Source organism: Protopterus annectens, chromosome 8.part0, assembly GCF_019279795.1.
Source record: "Protopterus annectens isolate FY-2018-M chromosome 8.part0, PAN1.0, whole genome shotgun sequence".
In the NCBI taxonomy this organism is placed as follows: Eukaryota; Metazoa; Chordata; order Ceratodontiformes; family Protopteridae; genus Protopterus; species Protopterus annectens.
In genome coordinates, this window is record NC_056741.1 from 125,651,593 (window position 1) to 125,670,379 (window position 18,787).

At 42.2% G+C, this 18,787-nt stretch overlaps 1 protein-coding gene across 1 annotated transcript in view; it reads right to left on the minus strand.

The window, feature by feature from the left end:
* Positions 1 to 18,787, minus strand: part of LOC122808672 (asialoglycoprotein receptor 1-like) — a 963,364-nt gene that overhangs the window by 790,700 nt on the left and 153,877 nt on the right. The window lies entirely within an intron of this gene.

An 18,787-nucleotide genomic window follows, 5' to 3' on the forward strand; every position in this document is an offset into this window, starting at 1 on the left:
CAGTCAGGATGGCAGGTGCAGGAGAGGGAAGTCGCCTTGAAGCACAAAGGTGGGGGTGTTGAGGAGTCAAAATATATGGTTTGGCTCCTAGTCCATGATCATGAAGCACAACTCATGCAGGGCCAGGTTCACTGGGGTGCGTACAAGGCAGAGGCGTGGAACCGGTTGGCACATGATCTCACCAGTGCCACAGGCATTCCGAGGACTGGTGAACAGGTCCATCACCACCATGCGGACCTGAAGTGACGGAAGGAGGACCAACTGAACCGTTGGATCCAGGAGGCCCGCCAAATGCCCAGTGCCCCACTACTGTGTAAGTAGCCATGTAATTAAGTATGCAAGAAATGCTATCCTAGCCTATAGTATGGAGACGTATGTTCCAATATTACTTTATTTATATTGCAGCTGCAGGTGTTCGTTCCGCAAATCAGCGAGCCTATGCTGATAGGCTGCTGAGGTTGCGCCACCAGGAAGATTAGTAATTATTTAGCTGGTACTGTCATAGAATATAAGTGAGACAGATTGTAAAAGAGTTCAGTGTTGTAACACAGTAATAAAGCTCAGATAAGCCTAGAAAAAAGATTCTGCTAGTATTGTAAGATTAGATAAGTGATGCAGCCTGAAAAAGAGTGTAATGCAAACCAGTAATAAAGATTAAACAAGTCTGAAATAGAGTTTCCACCCGTATTGTAATATCAGATAACTGCTGCAGCCAGAAAATGAGTGGTAATCAATCAACAAAGGATAGACAAGTGTCAAATACATCCTTGTAAATTCTGCCATATGAAATAAGTGAGTCAGCTGGAAAGGATTGTTGTAAACTAGTAATAAATGTTAATAAAGCCTAGAATTAAGTACCATTCTGAAATGTAAATATAAAATAATGGAGAGAGTGTGAGAAAGACAGTTTGTAGCTACCAAGAAAGCTGTAATAAGTCTGGAATAAAGGTATACTGCAGTCACTACATAATGAAATGAATGAGGCAGCCACAACCAAACAGTGTAATGTGTTAAATAAAATGCAGAACATGGACTGTGTCCGTCCCACAAATTGGATATGTTGTTGTACCCTTGCAGTAGGGAAATAGTATGGTTGTATGAAATGCTGAACATCCACAGTTGTCTAGACCCATATAAATCAAATGTAGCAGATTGCTGTACCTGAACACAGCCAGATATGAACAAATATGAATTAAAATGGAATGTATATTAATGTAGCAGTAACATCCCCATCACCAACATTCCTAAGGTTACATACAGGAAACTGTACTAATACATGTAGGGGATATATATCTGCATCTAATAGGAATGTACAGTATATGTATAGGTAGTTTTAGTTGTTAATGTAAAATTTCTCCACCTTACCCTATTTTCACAAATGATGCCATTCCACACCAAACCGGGTATGTGTATTCACAAATAATTCCCATGGACATTTCTCCTGTTGGTTCATACATATCTGCATGTACGTGGATGCATGTGCCCCATTCACATATCCAAACCTGATGGCCTGTTGCCAGCAATCAACCCTGCATACTGTTGGAATGTGCACTGTTGTTCTAAATATGCATGTGTTATGCTTGCTGCTCAATGTTCGGAATTCATGGGTGTTTTGTTAATGGGAATACTGATGCATGCTGTTACAACTAATTTTGAATGGTGTTGTTTGTTACTAACCCAAAATGCCATAAAATACTGCTAAACATAGGACAACAGGGAAGGCGGGTTCCAGCGGACCCTCCTCTCCCACCTCAGCTGGCGAGTGCACCTGGCACCAGTGCCCAGGCCAGGACCTTCTCCTCCTCCCGTGGCCCTGTGCCACCTTTGGGTGGAAGCACTGCAGGGGATGGGGCTCATCTCCCCTCTGCAAGCATGACTGGAGGAGAGCCTCCACTCACCCTCTATAGGGTCCGGTCTGTGGTGCGTAGTGAGATCAGGCATTCTGTGACTGATCCCCTACGCCAGCTTGAGGCAAGTGTGGCGCAACTCATGGGTGCTCCTGTCCGTCCTATCCAGCCCCCAGCACAGCCCCGGCCTGGGCTGTGATGGCGCAGTGGTAACTGCCTATGGGTGGTGATTTCAGTTCCACTGTTGCCATCTGTGGGCTCATGGGCTTGCGATATCCAAACATCCATCCCCGTCATTTGTGTTTACTCCCCACATGTCATACTCCGCCCTTGCATGCGTCTTGTTTGTCTTGTCTGTTAACCTCCCCAACCTACCTCCCCAAATATACCTACTTCCCGTACCTCACATTCCACTCTCCCCTGAAAAAAAAAAATAAAAAAAGGGCACTCAGTTCCCACAAAAAAATTACGCCCCATACATAGCTGCCCAATTCGCACACATGTCCACTGGACATGTAAACTGATAATTACAATTGGCAGTACAACATATTTTGTTGTCCTCACCCCTCTCTCAGGGGTGGAAGGTTTCAAATTTCACACCAAATTTCACAGATATGCACAGCTGTTGCTGATAAAGAAATGGGCAGCTATGGGCTTTCCCTACATCCTTCCTGCACATCCCGAGCTTGTTTTCCTACTGTCCTACCCTCTTTGTGCCCCCCTTTTCACCACTTTCTTATTTCCCCATTTTCATTTCTTTAAAAGAAATTAGCACGGGTGTTAGCGGGAGTAAGCACTTTTAAGCAGTTGTAAGCGCGTTTGTGCTTGTGTGCGCTTAGCTAAGCGAGGGTGCGCTTAGCTAGGTGAGTGTGCGCACGTGTAAGCATCGCACAAACCAGCGCAAACCTGCTTACAACTGCTTAAAAGTGCCTTAGTCACTCTGTATGACAAGGCCTGTAGTCTGCTCATCAGCAAAATAAAATACCCCTGTCAGTCTCAAACCCCGGACCTTGGAAACACTAGTCTGCATGAATTACCACTGAGTCACAGCAGATATACAAGAACTTGGTGCTGAAAGAAATATATCATGAAATACAAGGAGTGAATGTAAAGGGAATATAGGAAGGCCATTACACAAAGCTTGTTCCCTGTATCTTTACTGGCAATTCTTGTGGAATGGCATTACATTAGTGTGATAAGAGAAACAGCCATGCTAGGAGGTAATAATGTTAGAGTAGCACCTTACAAACCCCACACAGTATCAGAGCAGGATAAACACCACCATATTTGAATAGGTATGAGGCCAGACTTCACAACTATGACTGATTTACAGGGATGTCCCTGATTTGCAAAAAAAATGTTACCTGTGCCCCACTGACTCCCTGTGAAATGTAGTAACAGTAGGCAGAAAGGTGGGGAATCCCACATAATGGTGACTGTCAATAAGTTAAAGTAGACACTACTTGCATGTCAGAAATGGTGTAGTAATACATATGCTCAAAATGCCCCACAGTCACAACTGCAGAATATCTGAAATATATCACAGGTGCATCCCATTGATATGTACCTTTCCCTGAAGCTGGTCAAATATATACCTGAGAGTATCTGAGGCCTGCAAGTGTCATAAATACACAGGCATATCAGCCTGTCTGTTGTTACACACTCTGCGAATAGCTGTAGAATTACTCCCACAAGCACACCCTCATGTAGGAGTACAACACATAAATATCAAAGGATGTAGCCATCTAACAAACTAATGACAGTATAGCAGTTTACAAGCACTGCATGTGCCTGATATTCATAATTGTTAGTACAAAATACAAGGCCCTAGTAGTGCTCAGCAGCAAAATAAAATACCCTTGTAAATGTCAAACCCCAGACCCTGGGCTCACCAGACTGCATGCAACGCCACCAAGCCACAGCAAACATTTAAGAACTTACTGCTAAAAGAAATATATCATGCATTACAAGGAGTGAATGTAAATGGAAAATAGGAAAGCCATAGCAACACATTCCAGTAAAGACAAATGTCAGGCCTTCAAGGAGTGAATGTAAAGGGAAAATAGTGAAGCCATAGCAACACATTGCAAGAACTACTGTTGTATACCACTTAATCCACAACTCCCTCTGGAAAGTACATACTCCCATGTAAACAGTGTTAGGATTAGCAGGTGTGAGTTAACATACACACTGAGAAGAGTGAACTGGAAAAAGCAACAGTCAGGTTTCAGTACAACATGCACTTTAGTGTCTACAACACAGCCTTAGATATGAGAGACATACCAACCTTCTGACTGATACAACAGTGTCCACAGCAAACCAGCATGGTCCCCACCTTGCAAAACTGAAAGGCCTACACCTACCTAACCTAACATTTTATAGCAGTGTCCTGAAATCACAGTGAGAACTGCAATTACCACACAGCAGGCTGCATGCAATTAGTAAATGTTGGCCACCAATTGGTGCAGAGGCCATCACATGCACATGTGCAGATACCTACAAAAGCAGCCTGTACTGCCAGTCCACACATGCAATAATATCATTGCAGCAACTGGAGGGAGAAAGAGAGAGAGAGAGAGAGACAAAAAAAAAAACAAGCCAGCCAGCCATCCAGGCAGCCATCCAGCCAGCCACCCAGGCAGCCATCCAGCCAGCCATCCAGGCAGCCAGCCAACCAGCCAGCCAGCCAGGCAGCCATCCAGCCAGCCAGCCAGGCAGCCATCCAGCCAGCCATCCAGGCAGCCATCCAGCCAGCCATCCAGGCAGCCATCCAGCCAGCCATCCAGGTAGCCAGCCAGCCAGCCAGCCATCCAGGTAGTCATCCATCCAGCCAGCCAGGCAGCCAGCCAGCCATCCAGGCATCCAGGCAGCCAGCCAGCCAGCCAGCAAGCTAGCAAGCCAGCAATCCAAAAAAAAAGCTGTCAGAGACAAAGGTAATGTAAACTGCATAATCTAATAATCTACATACAGTGAACCATTTATAATCCTAGCCAGAGTGTGTTTTGCTTTCAACACATATTGTAAGTAGAGTTTGCCATGACAGTTTTCAAGGTTAGTATACTGTGCCTGTGGCTAACAGTGACATAGAAGTGATACCCAGGGTAAACCTACAGTCTCCCATCCACTCATCAGGATTCCTCTTGAAGAGAGTCAATGAGGGACTCTGGCTAACCTGGAGTGGGAGTTTACTCAAGAGTGGGGGGAGCCTCTGGATTATGAATCTGCCACTAGAGCATGTCCTATTTATTTCAGTCCTGAGGTTCAGATCTCTTGAGCACATAGCTTGATGTGATTCTGATTTTCCAGGGTGCAGCATGTCCATTGATTCCAGGTTGGACATGGCTTTATACATCAGGCACAAATCGCCTTTGGGTAGTGAGTGGAGCTGCAGTTTCTTTAACCGGGCAGTGAATGGCATGTGTTTGAGCCCTTTGATCCTCCTGGTGAGGTACTTTTGTGGTCTTTCCAACTGCTGCAGGTGTCTGAGAAGGTACATCACACAAGGGGCATTGTACTCAATTATGGGCCTGATGAGGGATGAGTTAAGAGGCACAATGACCTCCCTTGATGTAGATGCGAATACCTTCATGATTAGGTGGGCTATATGAAATGTTTCTCGGAACACTTTGGCCACATGGTTGTTGAATGTGAGATTGCTATCGACTTGGGTCCCCAGGTCCCTTATCACTTCTTCCATACTTAATGGGTTACCACATATGTAGTAATTTGTGGGCACTTAGTTTTTGACAAAGGGGAGGACTATACACTGTTTTGCATTTAGCATGAGGACATGGCTCTGGCACCAGTTGTCTGTTTCTATGAGGCCCTTTTGTAGGATGCTTGTGTCAGCTGGTGGGTCGATTATGGCACCCAATTTGCAGTCATCTACAAACTTGTTCACCAACAGTCCTTCTTTGCTGGCCTGCACCTCTGAGAAATATATACCAAATAAGGGAGGTCCCAGGACTGAACCTTGTGGGATGCCACTTGTAGCTGGTTTGTGATCTGACATGGCTCCAGCATTTCAGACCATGTGGGTTCTGTCCTTGAGCCAGTTTGCAACCCATCTAGTGACATAGGGGTTTCTATCGAAGCTGGTGATCTTATGTATGATGACCAAGTGGGGTATTGTATGGAAGGTTTTTGCGAGGTCCAGGTAGGCTGTGTGGACCACCATCCCCTCATCAATGGCCTTGGTGACTGTTTCAAATGACTCAACCAGGTTTAAGAGGCAGGATCTGCCCTTAACAAAGCCAAAATGGGTAGGATCCAGTGCCTGTGTGTCCCCAATATGTTTGTTTCTGAGGTCCATGATGATCCTTTCCATAGCTTTGCAGACCAAGCTATTCAAGCTTCTGGGTCGCTTGTTTGCAGTATCTGTTGAGGCACCACCTTTGTGGAGAGGGTCCACTGTTGCTGTACACTGCTCTTTGGGTACATATCCTGTGTTAAGGCTGAGATTGAATAGTGGTTTTATGTGTGTGTTCAATTCTTCTTGGGGTTCATATTGGACACAGCCCAGGACACCATCTGGTCCCATTGATGCTGTGTGTTTTGCTTTGGAGAGGCTGGCTGTTACCTGAGCATCTGCAATGTCAGGGGGCCAGCACTCTGCTGGGATAGATATTTGACCTTTTGGTGGGGAGGCGGGGGAGAAGTTTGCACTGAACCTGCCAGCTTGGATGTTGGCAATGTCTGTGGGTTTGGTGTATTGTTTGTCATTTTGTACTAATTCTGAGCATATCTGGGGATTCCCACACAGGTTCCTACAATAAGTAAAGAATGCCTTGTGGTTATCCTTGGTGTCCTGTGCAATTTTTATCTCACAGATGGCCTTAGACAATCATATGTGTGGACGTTGTTTTTCAATAATACTGGTTAGAGATGCCTTCCCTTTTTGTGATTTGGATCTATCATATAGTAGCTTCCTCCTTGTATTGTATGGTTTGTTTATGGATGGGGTCCACCAAACAGGATGCATGCCTTTGGAGGATTGGATGTTGGTTTTATTTGGGATTGCATGATCCATGCATTCCTGAAGGTGTTCATAGAATGCATTTATAAAGGGTTATGAGGTCTGGCCCATATTTTCCACAGACACAGGGGCTGTGAAGAATTGCACCTCATTTTTGAGGAGTGTGACATATGCTTTAGTGAAAATTTTTCACTGTGCTTTTCTGGCCATGGCCTGGGGTGGGGATGTGACTATCCAATGAGATTACTGTCTGGTGTGATCTTACCAGTGAGGGATACACTTCTGGTCTTGGGCATAGAGTCCCCATGTTGGTGATGATGAAGACCAGTATGTTTTCCCCTCTTGTGGGAGTGGTAGCAAGTTGTTCCATAGCATTTTGGTTTATAAAGTATGGGAACCTTTGGGCTGGGGTGTTGGAGCTAGGGTAATGCTCCCAGTGTATGTTTGGGTAGTTGAAGCCACCCAATATAATGGTGTTTGGGGAGACCTTCATATTTTCAAGTGTTCTCCAGTCAGCCAAGTGTGGTTCCTGGGTTTAGGAAGGTGGTCTGTAGCAGGCTATGAAATGGAAGGCAGTTTTACCCACTGTTAGTTACACATGGGTAGTCTCTGATGCTTCATGCTGTGCCACCGACCTGGGGGTGTGGGTATCTTTGACAAATATTGATACTCACCCTCCTTTTGTAGTTTGTTCCATGTTTTGCAGCTGTAAAGCACGGTATGAGGTGTACCTGTGAATGCTAGGGTGCTCTTGGGAGCCTTGAACCAGGTTTCTGTTACTGCACAGATATCAACATTCTCCATGCTGAGGAGAGTTTGGAGTGTGTGCATCTTGCAGTTTAGACTTCTGGCATTGAGAAGCATTACTTATACTCTGTTATCCCTTGTGATACCTATGGAGATGGTTGTCTTTTGAGCCTTACCTAAAAAAGGCACTATGGGGGTGACAAGAGCCTTTGGCAATATCCAATAGGCCACAGGTGATAGGTGAAATCCATCCCTAGCAAAGCATCATGTCTTGTCGAGCATCTCATCCCAGGCTGACAGGCATTGAATCCCCTTTCACTGACACTAATACTTAAGCCAATTGTAATTGATCATCTTGTCTTCATATTGTGGCCTCATGTTTGGTGAGGGTAGGATGCTACTGAAGGTCATCAAGTTTGCATATATGACATGGTGGTAAATGCTGCTTAGCACTACCTTACATTGCTTAACACATGGCGATCATGCCTCAGGTGGTGCTGCAGGGCTGCCTATGTCGGATGCACATACTGCACTCCCTATACATGTTTGGGAACAGGTAGTGTCAAGTTAGGCATCCCTTTTACTATATCTGGGAGTCAGAGAGAGGTATCATTTCCAGGGTTCCTACTGAGCCAGTGTATGTGCTATGTGTTGTCTCTTTGCCAAGGCCAAGGCATACTGGGCACGCCTCCTTCTGCCTACTGGGGCAGGCTCAGGTTGTTCCTCCTCAGAGTCACACTCTGCCTGTGATGGCCTTGGCACTGGTGGGGGGCTGTTTGGCCCAGGCCTATGCTGGTCCTGTTGCAGCTGTTTTCTCAGGATCATATTATGTAGCATAGCACATACCATGACAATTTGGGTACATGTAGTTGGTGAGTATTGCAAGGCTCCACCAGATGTGTCCAGGCACTGGAACCATGACTTGAGCAACCCAAACACACATTCAATTACATTTTGTGTTTGTGCGTGTGCCTCATTATGGCATTCTTGTTCAGGTGTGTGTGTGTTTCTGATGGGTATCATCAGCCACGGCTCCAGTGCATAGCCAGCATCCCCCACTAAGTGACCATGTGGGATGTCCCCATTGGCAAATGTCTGGTACAGCTGTGTCAAATGCCAGATATGGGAATCATGGTAGCTTCCTGGGCAGCCAGCACACACATTCATTATTATGCCCTGGGCATCACACATGACCTGGCAGTTGATGGAGGGGAAGCCCTTGCAGTTAATGTAGGCCCTATCCCACTCACCGGCTGGTGCTTTGATGCGTATATGCGTGCAGTCTATTGCACCCACTACCTCAGCGTATTCGGCTGTTTGCTGGAAGAGACACATATTCCTGGCCAATACCTGATGGGAATTGGGGAAATATACATGATCACCAACATGCGCTGACATGGCATCCAGGAACTGATGCAGTACCCTGGATGCTGATGCCTGTGATATCCCCATCATACAACCAGTTGGTCTCTGAAAGGTACCTGTTGCTAGTATTCTTAGGCCAACACATACCTTGGTTTCCACTGGGATGGGTTCCCCTCTGTTGGTTCTGTGTGTGAGGTGTGGCCTGCACAGCTCAACAATTTGCTGCAGGAGGTCTCTGTCCACTCTATAGCGCTCCACTATCTCCAGCTCATGTAACCCCTGGTAGGTGACCCTGGGCCTGTACACTCTTCTCCGTCTCCTCACTGTGGGTTGTCTGGCAGCATTTGCATTGTCACCACCCTCAGCATGTTGCATATGTCGCCTTATAACAGCAATGGCAGCTCCTAGCATTTTTTGTCTGAGTGAAGATTTTTCAGTTTTCACTTCTAGTAGCTTACTCCAGTGTTGCAGTGTCTCTTGAGAGAAATAAACTGCACTGTTGTTTGCAGAGTTTTAAGTGTTGAGCTGGGCTAGTGTTCTGCCTGTGTAATTGCCTGATTTTGGTTGTTTTCACCTGCTAGCTCTACTTGTATTACCTGGTAGCTTCCTGCATGTGTTGTGCTTCCTTTTTCCTTCTGTTTCCTCAGAGGGAGCAAGCGCATACAAGTGCAAACACGCTCACAGCAGCTCACATGCACGCACACATGCTTAGACGGACTAAAACTTGCTTATTCGGGTTAAAACGCATGCACACCAGTGCAAACAAGCTTACAGGTCTTTAAACAGCCTTATACATGCTTACTCCCGCTTAAACGTACGCGCTCACACTTCCACGCACGCACTCTGTCTTACTCGAGTTTACAGGCACACACACGCGAGCATACCCGCTCAGCAAGAAACTTTGGTGTTATCCACAGTATACACCTTCCATTTCTTGGATTTCCCTGGCCTACCTATTGACACACCTCTTTCCATGATGTCTAACTGACACCTAACACATGCCACTGTCCTCCAATGAACTGCACTACTTTCATACATACCCCCCTTGTGATGTCACCTATCTCCTACTCTGTTCCTCCCTATATCCAACTCCTACACTCCACTGACAGTGCTCATTTGCTATGTAAAAGTGCGATTCACTATCCTAACACTCATTTACATAGGATTGCCTACTGATGCTTGGTTACATGTCTTACACTGGCCTTCTCCCCTTAGCAACCCCTACTCGGTGGCCATGATGTCTTCAGCCTGCTGTTCCCTTACATTGTAATTTGACAATTGTCATAAATTCCATGTTTGTGGATTTTATTGCCTTATTTTATGTTTTTTTATAGTGCACCCCGTTTGCGCGGCGCTGCGCTACGCTTAAACATCGGAAATCGGCAAAAAAAAATTATTTTTATTTTAATTTTGCATCAGGGAAACTTTCCAATGGCCATTGGCATGCTTCCTCAACCATATGCAACCTTTATTTGGAGCTGACAAGGCTTCATTGTGATATTTGCAGAAAGGTACTCAGTTGTCAACTGAGTACATTTCTGCAGCTAACATGTCTCCTACTCGGACAGGTTTCTGCTTCCTGGATCGCAAATTTACCTCATTTGCATGCCTTTCAGCTGCAAGTGAGGTAATTTGCATATCACAGCCCTGTCCATGTAGGAGACGTGTTAGGAGCTCTCTTACACACCCCTACAGGCTGTTCCTGGATAGCTCGTTGGACATGATGACTGCATGGAGTCTTACTCTACTCGTAGACTCCGTGCAAGCAATCGTGAATCCGGCCGATTGATACATAAATCAACATAAGGTAGGTTTTTTATAACTGGATTGTGCTTTTTATTTTACAACAGTGGAACATTTTATAGCTGGAATACTTGGTTTTCCTTTGGATTACTTCTGGACTGTGCATGGTTTGTGAAAGGCATACTTGGTTTTCCTTTGGATCACTTCTGAGCTGTGCCTGGTTTGTGAAGGGGTCTGTCCATTTTGGAGATGAGCATTTTACTTTGTTAGTGCTCTGATGAAGGTCATGTACAGTGCTGTTTTAAGATCCTGAGATCTGAATACAATGGACTGACTTATGAGGTGCATGACATAGCCTTTCCATACTACTGTGGAAATATGGTGGTTGGTTACATGTCTTACACTGGGCTTCTCCCCTTATAATCCTTAAGTTAAGACAATGGCAAGAATTTGTTCAGTTAGCCTCTTCGGTATCACTTTCTAGATCAAAAGGATATACAAGACATAATTTTAACTTCAAAAGAACAGATTAAATGCTTGGCTTAGCTTTCCTTACAGCAGATGGCAATGTTGCTACAATCTTGAAGTTCACATTTTACAGTGTTTTCTTTCATTTAAGAAACAAGGCTGTATTTTACATTTATATTTACAAATGCCAGAATTATGTATCAAATTCTAATTGACTAGGCTGGCAGCCTTCGCCCATCTTCCCTCAATCTTCACAGCTATGTAGAACAGAGTCAAAGCTGAACTAGACAGAATGGTTCAGCAAGGAGTAATTTGTCCAGCTGAAGAACCAACTGAGTGGGTATCTTCCATGGTAGTTGCTAATAAGGAAAGTTCAGATGATATTAGAATATGTATTGATCTACAAGATTTGAACAAAGCATTAAAAATACTCATCATCTTATACACACAGTTGAGAAGGTTGGTGCCCTTATGCCAAATGCCACTGTTTTTGCTGTCTTAGATGAAAAAAGTTCATTTTGACAAATCTTGCTTGACTGAAAATCTTTATTGCTAACCACATTCAGTACTCCATATGGGAGGTACAGATTTCTGAGAATGCCATTTGGAATAAATTCTGCCAGTGAAGTCTTTCAACATGCAATGCAACAAATTATTTTCTGGCTATCCGTTTGCTATTATAGTAGAAGATATTCTTGCAGGAGGAAATGGGGAAGTTGAACATGATAGAAACCCTAAGAAAGTTGTGGAAAGAGCACATGAAGTGAGTCTTAAGGTGAATCCTCAGAAATGTAAATTCAGGCTATGAGCAGTTACTTATGTAGGTCATTTGTTTACCAGTACAAGTTTAAAATCAGATCCTTCCAAGCAAACTGCAATTCTTGAGATGCCATCTCCAGACAATGTCCAAGCCCTAAAATGTTTTCTTGGCATCGTCAACTATTTAGGCAAGTTCATTCCAGATTTGAGTCAACTTTCAGCACCACTCAGAGACCTGACATGGAAAGACTTAACCTAGTTATGGTCAGTAACCTGGTCATGGTCAGAATGACACCAAATACATTTTGATCTCCTGAAACAGAAAATTGCCAGTCCACCTACTTTAAGATACTATGATGTTCACAAACCAGTAACTCTTTCCTGTGATGCTTTTATGTTTGGTCTTGGTGCAGTCATCCTTAAAGAAGGTAGACCAGTAGCCTATGCTTTGAAAACTCTAACCCAAACTGAGATGCAGTATGCTCAGTTTGAGAAAGAACACTTGGTAATTGTGATTGCATGTTCAAAGTTCCATGATTATATTGATGGCTGACCTATTTAAATCAAAACTGCCCACCAGCCTCTAGTTACTAGTTTGAGAAAGCAAATGCACACAGCCCCTGCTAGGCTGCAACCCATGATGCTCAAATTGCATAACAACAATTTCAATCTTGTCTACACAAAAGGCAAACTTCTTTATCTTGCTGATACTTTATCCCGATCACCCAGAAAAAACACTGAACACCATGAGAATGAGAAATTTGATTTTGAAGTTGTGGAAGAGAGAAATTTTTCTTCCATGTCTTAATGAGCTCAGAGCTCATACAGCTTCAGATCCAGTTCTCCAGAAGCTTACCCACTTTATCAGTTGATGGCCATCAAAGCAATCTTGTTTACCAGTGGATGTGCAGCAGTATTTTCCTTACAGACATGAGATTTTGTCAGACAATGGTATTTATTTATTTTTTTATTTTTATTTTATTTTACATTTGTTGACCGGGAAAAGTCCAACTAGGTTCCACAGATCCTGTTTTCAGCAGAGGCCCGGGGAGAAACACTCCAGAACACACCAGGTATCATCATGAAAGGTCCAAAAATAATTGTTTCCAAATCCTTGCAACAAGAGTTCATTAAGATCTAACATCATTGCCACCCAGGAACTGATGCTACCAAAAGAAGGGCAAAAGGACTAGTATTTTGGCCTTCTTTGTCAAAAGATATTGAGAAACTAGTTTCATCTTGTTCTGTTTGTAATAGTATGGAACTGCATCAACAAAAAGAACCACTTCAATTATACCAAATTCCTGAACTACCTGGTTCAACAGAAGCCACTGATATCTTTGAGTGGAATGGTTAACATTACTTGGTATTAGTAATCTCTTATTCAAATTGGTTTGAGATTGACTTACTTCCTAACCTAACATCCAATAATGTCATTATTATTATGTTGAAGAGACATTCTTCTGTCCATGGTAGTCCATACAAACTAATTTCTGACAATGGTGCACAGTTTACAAGTCAGCAGTTCAAAAGATTTGCTGAAACAAGGGACTTTGTTCATATTATGAGTAGTCCTGAATACCTGCAGTCAAACGGCTTGCTTAAAGTGCAGTTCAAAGTGGAAAACAGAGATCAAAATTAGGCGATGTTGATGTTTTTCTGAATCTCTTGAATCTCAGAAAGATTCCTCATGATAATCATCTTGGCTCACCTGCCCAGAGACTTATGTCAAGATAAACTGGAACCATGTTACCAGTCAGTAGCAATTTATTGGTTCCATATGTTTAAAATAACAAAGCAGTGAAAGCTCAACTAATGAAAAAGCATTTGTCCCAGAAGTGCTATTATGATAAGACCAGCAAACAGCTCAGTCCATTGAAACAAGGGGAGATAGTGAGGATGCAGACAGCAAAATGTTTTGATCAGATCAGATTTGTGAAAAGTGTGTGTCAAGAGCCTAGATTGTACATTGTGGAATCGCAAGGATTGGAATTTAAGCAGAATCAGAAGCATTGTTACCCATGTCCAAGCCAACATTACATCATCTTGCCAGTAATAAAGATTGTAATTCTCAGAGTGACTTATCCAGTGTTCCAGTTCCAGAGGACATTCCAGCAGATATCCCTGTTCCTGAAAATATCTCTGAGATGCCTAAACTAGAACATTCACCAGTGACTGTCCCTGTTGCTAAATCTAGTCCTACGTTCTACATTACAAGATCAGGTTGCATTTCCAGACCTAGTTCCTGATATATGGCAGCATGGACATGAATGTTGTTTTGTTAATTATTGTTTGTATGATTTGCATGCCTATTCAAATGTCATTATCATTGCAAGACAGCTCAGTAAAGGAGTTTGTAGATCAGTGTGTGCGATGTACCTTTAAGAAGCTTTCCAGTCAGCAGTGACATGCATAGAAGTTCTGAACACGTGCAAGCAAGAGTGCTTTTGTAGTGAGCAGCCAAGGTGTAAGCATGCAAGTATGCAGTAGCCAGTCAGTTCGTTCATTTAAGTTTAATGTTCCTGCTATCCATTCTGATTTTTTTGCATGTAATAAAATACTTAAATGAACACCCTGCCTCTTTGTCTTATTATGATGTGCAAGATGAGCGACACCAAGTACCTAGGTCCCTGACTACATTTTTATTTTGTAGTGGCATGTTGTCTATACAGTATGATGAGGGGAAAAGTTGTATACAAGAAGTGATGATAGTTCACTAGATTTTTTACTGTTTAGATTGAGCTCATTTTTAATGCACTAGGGATTTAATTGAGAGAGTAAATTTTGGAAGGTTAGGGTGTCATAGGGTATCATAATAACAAACTCCGGTTTCTAATCATCTACTAACTTTGTTATCCTGAGGTCTTGACTCTGCTTGAAAATCTGAGAAATAAATGCCTAAAAGAAATTCTAACACTGAACCCTGAGGGACAACACTAATCACTTTCATACTTTCTGATAAGGCACCTGTAACTTGCAATGTGTGATTTCTGTTTTTCAGTGAGTTTGCTACTTGTCCTACCCAAATGGGTGAAAAGCATTTAACTTCTGCATGATGTCATGTCAGCATGGTGAATGGTGTTGAGGGCTTTGGCCAGGTCAAGATACTATACATGCACTGCATGACTGCCATCTGCAGTCTCCCTAACCCTTTCAAATAAGTTTACCAGGTTTAATATGCAAGATATTCCCTTCACAAATCCATACTGTTGGGTAATAAGTCTGATAAGATTCTTGACATTACACTTTATGAGGTCAGTTCTACTGCATTCCATTGCTTTGCAGATAAGGCTTGTAAGGCCACTAGGTTTGTAATTACCTGTGTCAGTTGTACATTTCTGAGATGTATCTGCAAGAATATGTCTACCACTACGAATTAAACAACCAGGTGCATTGTCAGATCCCATGGAGGAAGCTGTTTTTGTCTTGATTTGCACCCTCTCTAAATAATATTTAGAAATAATTTAAGGAAGAAGGAGTCAGATATGTTGGGGCTTTGAAAAAAAGTGTCAGTTGTAAAGTTGGCACTACAGTTGTAAGATTATTGGCAATGTCTATTACACAGAATAGGAGGCCTAATTAAGAATAGGTTCAGAACAATATAAGCATTGTTTTTAGTATGCTAACATAGCAAAAGAAGGATTTATAATTATTTGCTACACAATCAAGCATAAATTCCATAAATTCATTGGCTCTTTTAGTGGGCCTGATACTTTTATTCAGTTTTTTTGGCAGTATTTTTGATATTATCTTTGAGAGGAGGGGGGTTTGATTTAGTAGTTTCTTTAATTTATTGAATATTTATGGCAGTGGACAACCATGGTGTATTATTTTTTAATTTTACATGATACCTGGTTCTTGTAGGGACTGTTAGCACTATTCATTTTTTTCTAAATGGGTGTAGAATTCCTTAACATAGCTTACTACTCTACTGAGGTCAAGCAAAATGCAATCTTAAGTTAATTTTGATATTTCATCAGCTTTACAGCCCCATCCCCATCTGTAGGAACTGGCAAAATGTCCAATCATACACCAAAGTACTACACAAGCATTTATATAGCTGCATGGAATCAGGAATACCTGACAGGACAAAATCCTCCTCCTCAAGGAAGAGTAAACCTGTCTGGTGGACCTTCATATTTTCATGTGTTCTCCAGTCGGCCAAGTGTGGTTCCAGGGTTTAGAAAATTGGACTGTAGCAGGCTGTAAATGGAAGGCAGTTTACCACTGCGGTTTGTTGTATTTAGTTTGTTGTGCCGGATTTCTTGCAGTTTGTCGTTTTGTATGGCTTTTGGGCTTAGCAGTCCGAGTACACCATCATCTGTTCAGTTAAGGGACCAGCCTGTAGGTACTCATTTAACTTATGGCTTTATCACAGAAAATAGATTCCTTACATTCGCGTATGGAAGCTTTGGAGAACAAAAGTTTGTGTAGCATTCCATCAAATAGTATTCCAGCTGGGCAGCGTTGCCTGCTAAGCCATCTTACTAGTGATTCTGATGACGGTTGTTCCTTCTAATCTAGAACTCAGATGGCAGAACACTTGAACATTGGAGGACAACAGGAACTAATACTAATGAGCTTATTGGCGTTCCTTTTATTTCTGCAATGGTTGAGAAGGGAAGCTTTCAGAGCTATTACTCAGACGACTGTTCGGATGGTGAGTCTAACATGAACTCTGTGGGCTCTATTATCGATAATCTGAAAAAGCTTGATGTTAAACTTGTCAAATTAAAAAAATTGCAGCTGGAAGTTTCGTACTTCCAGCAATGTTTAAATGAAAACATTGTGCCTAAGGGCCTCCGCTCTGCCTTTTCTCCTTCGGGGCTTATACAGGGGATTGATTTCCTCACAGAACTTGTCTCGCTTTTTGAAAGACAGGGTGCTCAACTTTTGGAAATGTTAATTAAACACTATTCCTTAAATATCACTTCTTTGACTGAAGAAATTAAAATACTTGATAGCACCATCAAAATGGACATTGAATTTATGCGATATAAATTTGATTATGATCGCATATTCAGTAGCATCGAGGGACTGATGTCTAAACTTAAACAGAATAAAGTGAAAAAACTTAATAGGGACAGGGACTCATATCATCACCAACAGGCCTACCCGAAGTTACAGGTAGCCTCCACTCCGGGATTGGATAGCCTGGATGGTTTTGAAGTTGAACTCCAGCCTTCTGTTCCTGGTAACCAAACCGGCGATAGGAACCAACAAACTAACAAACCTAGATGGTCTAATAGACCTAATGGGAACATTAACAATAACAAGGACAGATCCAGGAAAAACAATCTTGGTCCCTGCCCTAACAATGACAATAATAATTTTTTAGGTCAGCTCCCACAACGGACATACCAAACGAGGACCAGAACTCGGAACAATTGAATAACTCTATGAATGAGTTGGATGTAGTCAGACAAACACCTTTGTACCTAGTTCTGATTGTGATTTAACTAAAACAATTATTGATCTTAAATGTTACACGAGGAAGTTAAACTTAGATTTGTTATTTAATAACTCTATTGCACTTTTAATCCCCCCTTACACACTGTGTTAAAAGTTTTTGAAAACATATGTGAGTTAGATATTAGAGATCTAAAAAATACAAAAAATGTTTTGAGACCTAATAGTTCTCAAAACATCACGAAAGAGCAGAGAAGAGCTCTATCTGATTTTAAACTTTTACCAGTTAGAGTAATAAAACCTGACAAAGGGGGAGGGCTGGTTATCTTTAACAACAGTACGTATAATGAAAAAATGTCTTCTGTACTGGATACATCAGCTTATTGCTCCTCGTCCATCAATGAAATGAATGGTACCTATAGGAGGATCAGAGGTTATCTTAGAGATATGTTTTTGGAAGGTAAAATAGATGTCGAATTATACAACTTTTTGGACATCTCCTTCCCAAAAGTACCAATGATGTTTGGTATCCCCAAGATTCATAAGAATCTTGAGAATCCTCCTATGAGGGCATTGATAGATGGAAGGTTTTCAATGACATACAACAGTTCCAAGCTGATTGATTACATTCTACTAAAGTACTTAAAGAAAATTCCTTCCATCTGTAAAGACTCATGGTCCTTCCCCAGTAGCATTAACGAAATCATATTTAACACAGATTACAACTTCTTAACAATTGATGTGGTGGACTTATACACCTCTATCCCACACCAAGAGGCTACTGAGTGGGTTGGGATGAAATTAAAAGACTTGGGAGCCACTAAGAATGAAACTAATATTGTGACAGAACTGCTCGGCATAGTTCTGGATTCTAATTTTTTCATTTTCAATGAAAAATTTTTTTTGCAAAAACAAGGTATAGCCATGGGCTCCCCTTGTGGAGCCAGTGTAGCCAACATTTTCATGGCCTTTTGGGAATCCAAATACATCCTTGCCAATCCTAGATTCAACGACCAGATTCGCCTATATACACGTTACCTGGACGATATTTTCATACTTTTCAAAGGTAACAGTATTGAGGCAGAGTCTTTGGTCGAATTTATGAATCATACGACCACTTTTTTGAGGTTCACATCTAGTTTCTCAGTGAGCGAGATAGATTACTTAGACGTTAACCTCAGTAAGGATGTTTCTGGTAGGTCCTACTTGTCTAAAGTGTTTAGGAAAAGCACTTACTGCAATTCAATCTTGCATTTTACCAGCCAGCACCCCTTTAGACAAAAGAGAGCTATTATTAAGGGTCAACTAGTCAGAGCTGTCCGTATGTGTAATTCATCATCAGCTTTTAGCAAAGAATGCTTGTTCCTTAAGAACCAATTTGTGAACAGAGGCTACCCGATTACACTAATAGATGAGATCATTACTGAAATTGAAGTTAAGAAATTGAGGGGCTTTTATAAACCACTTCTCAAAC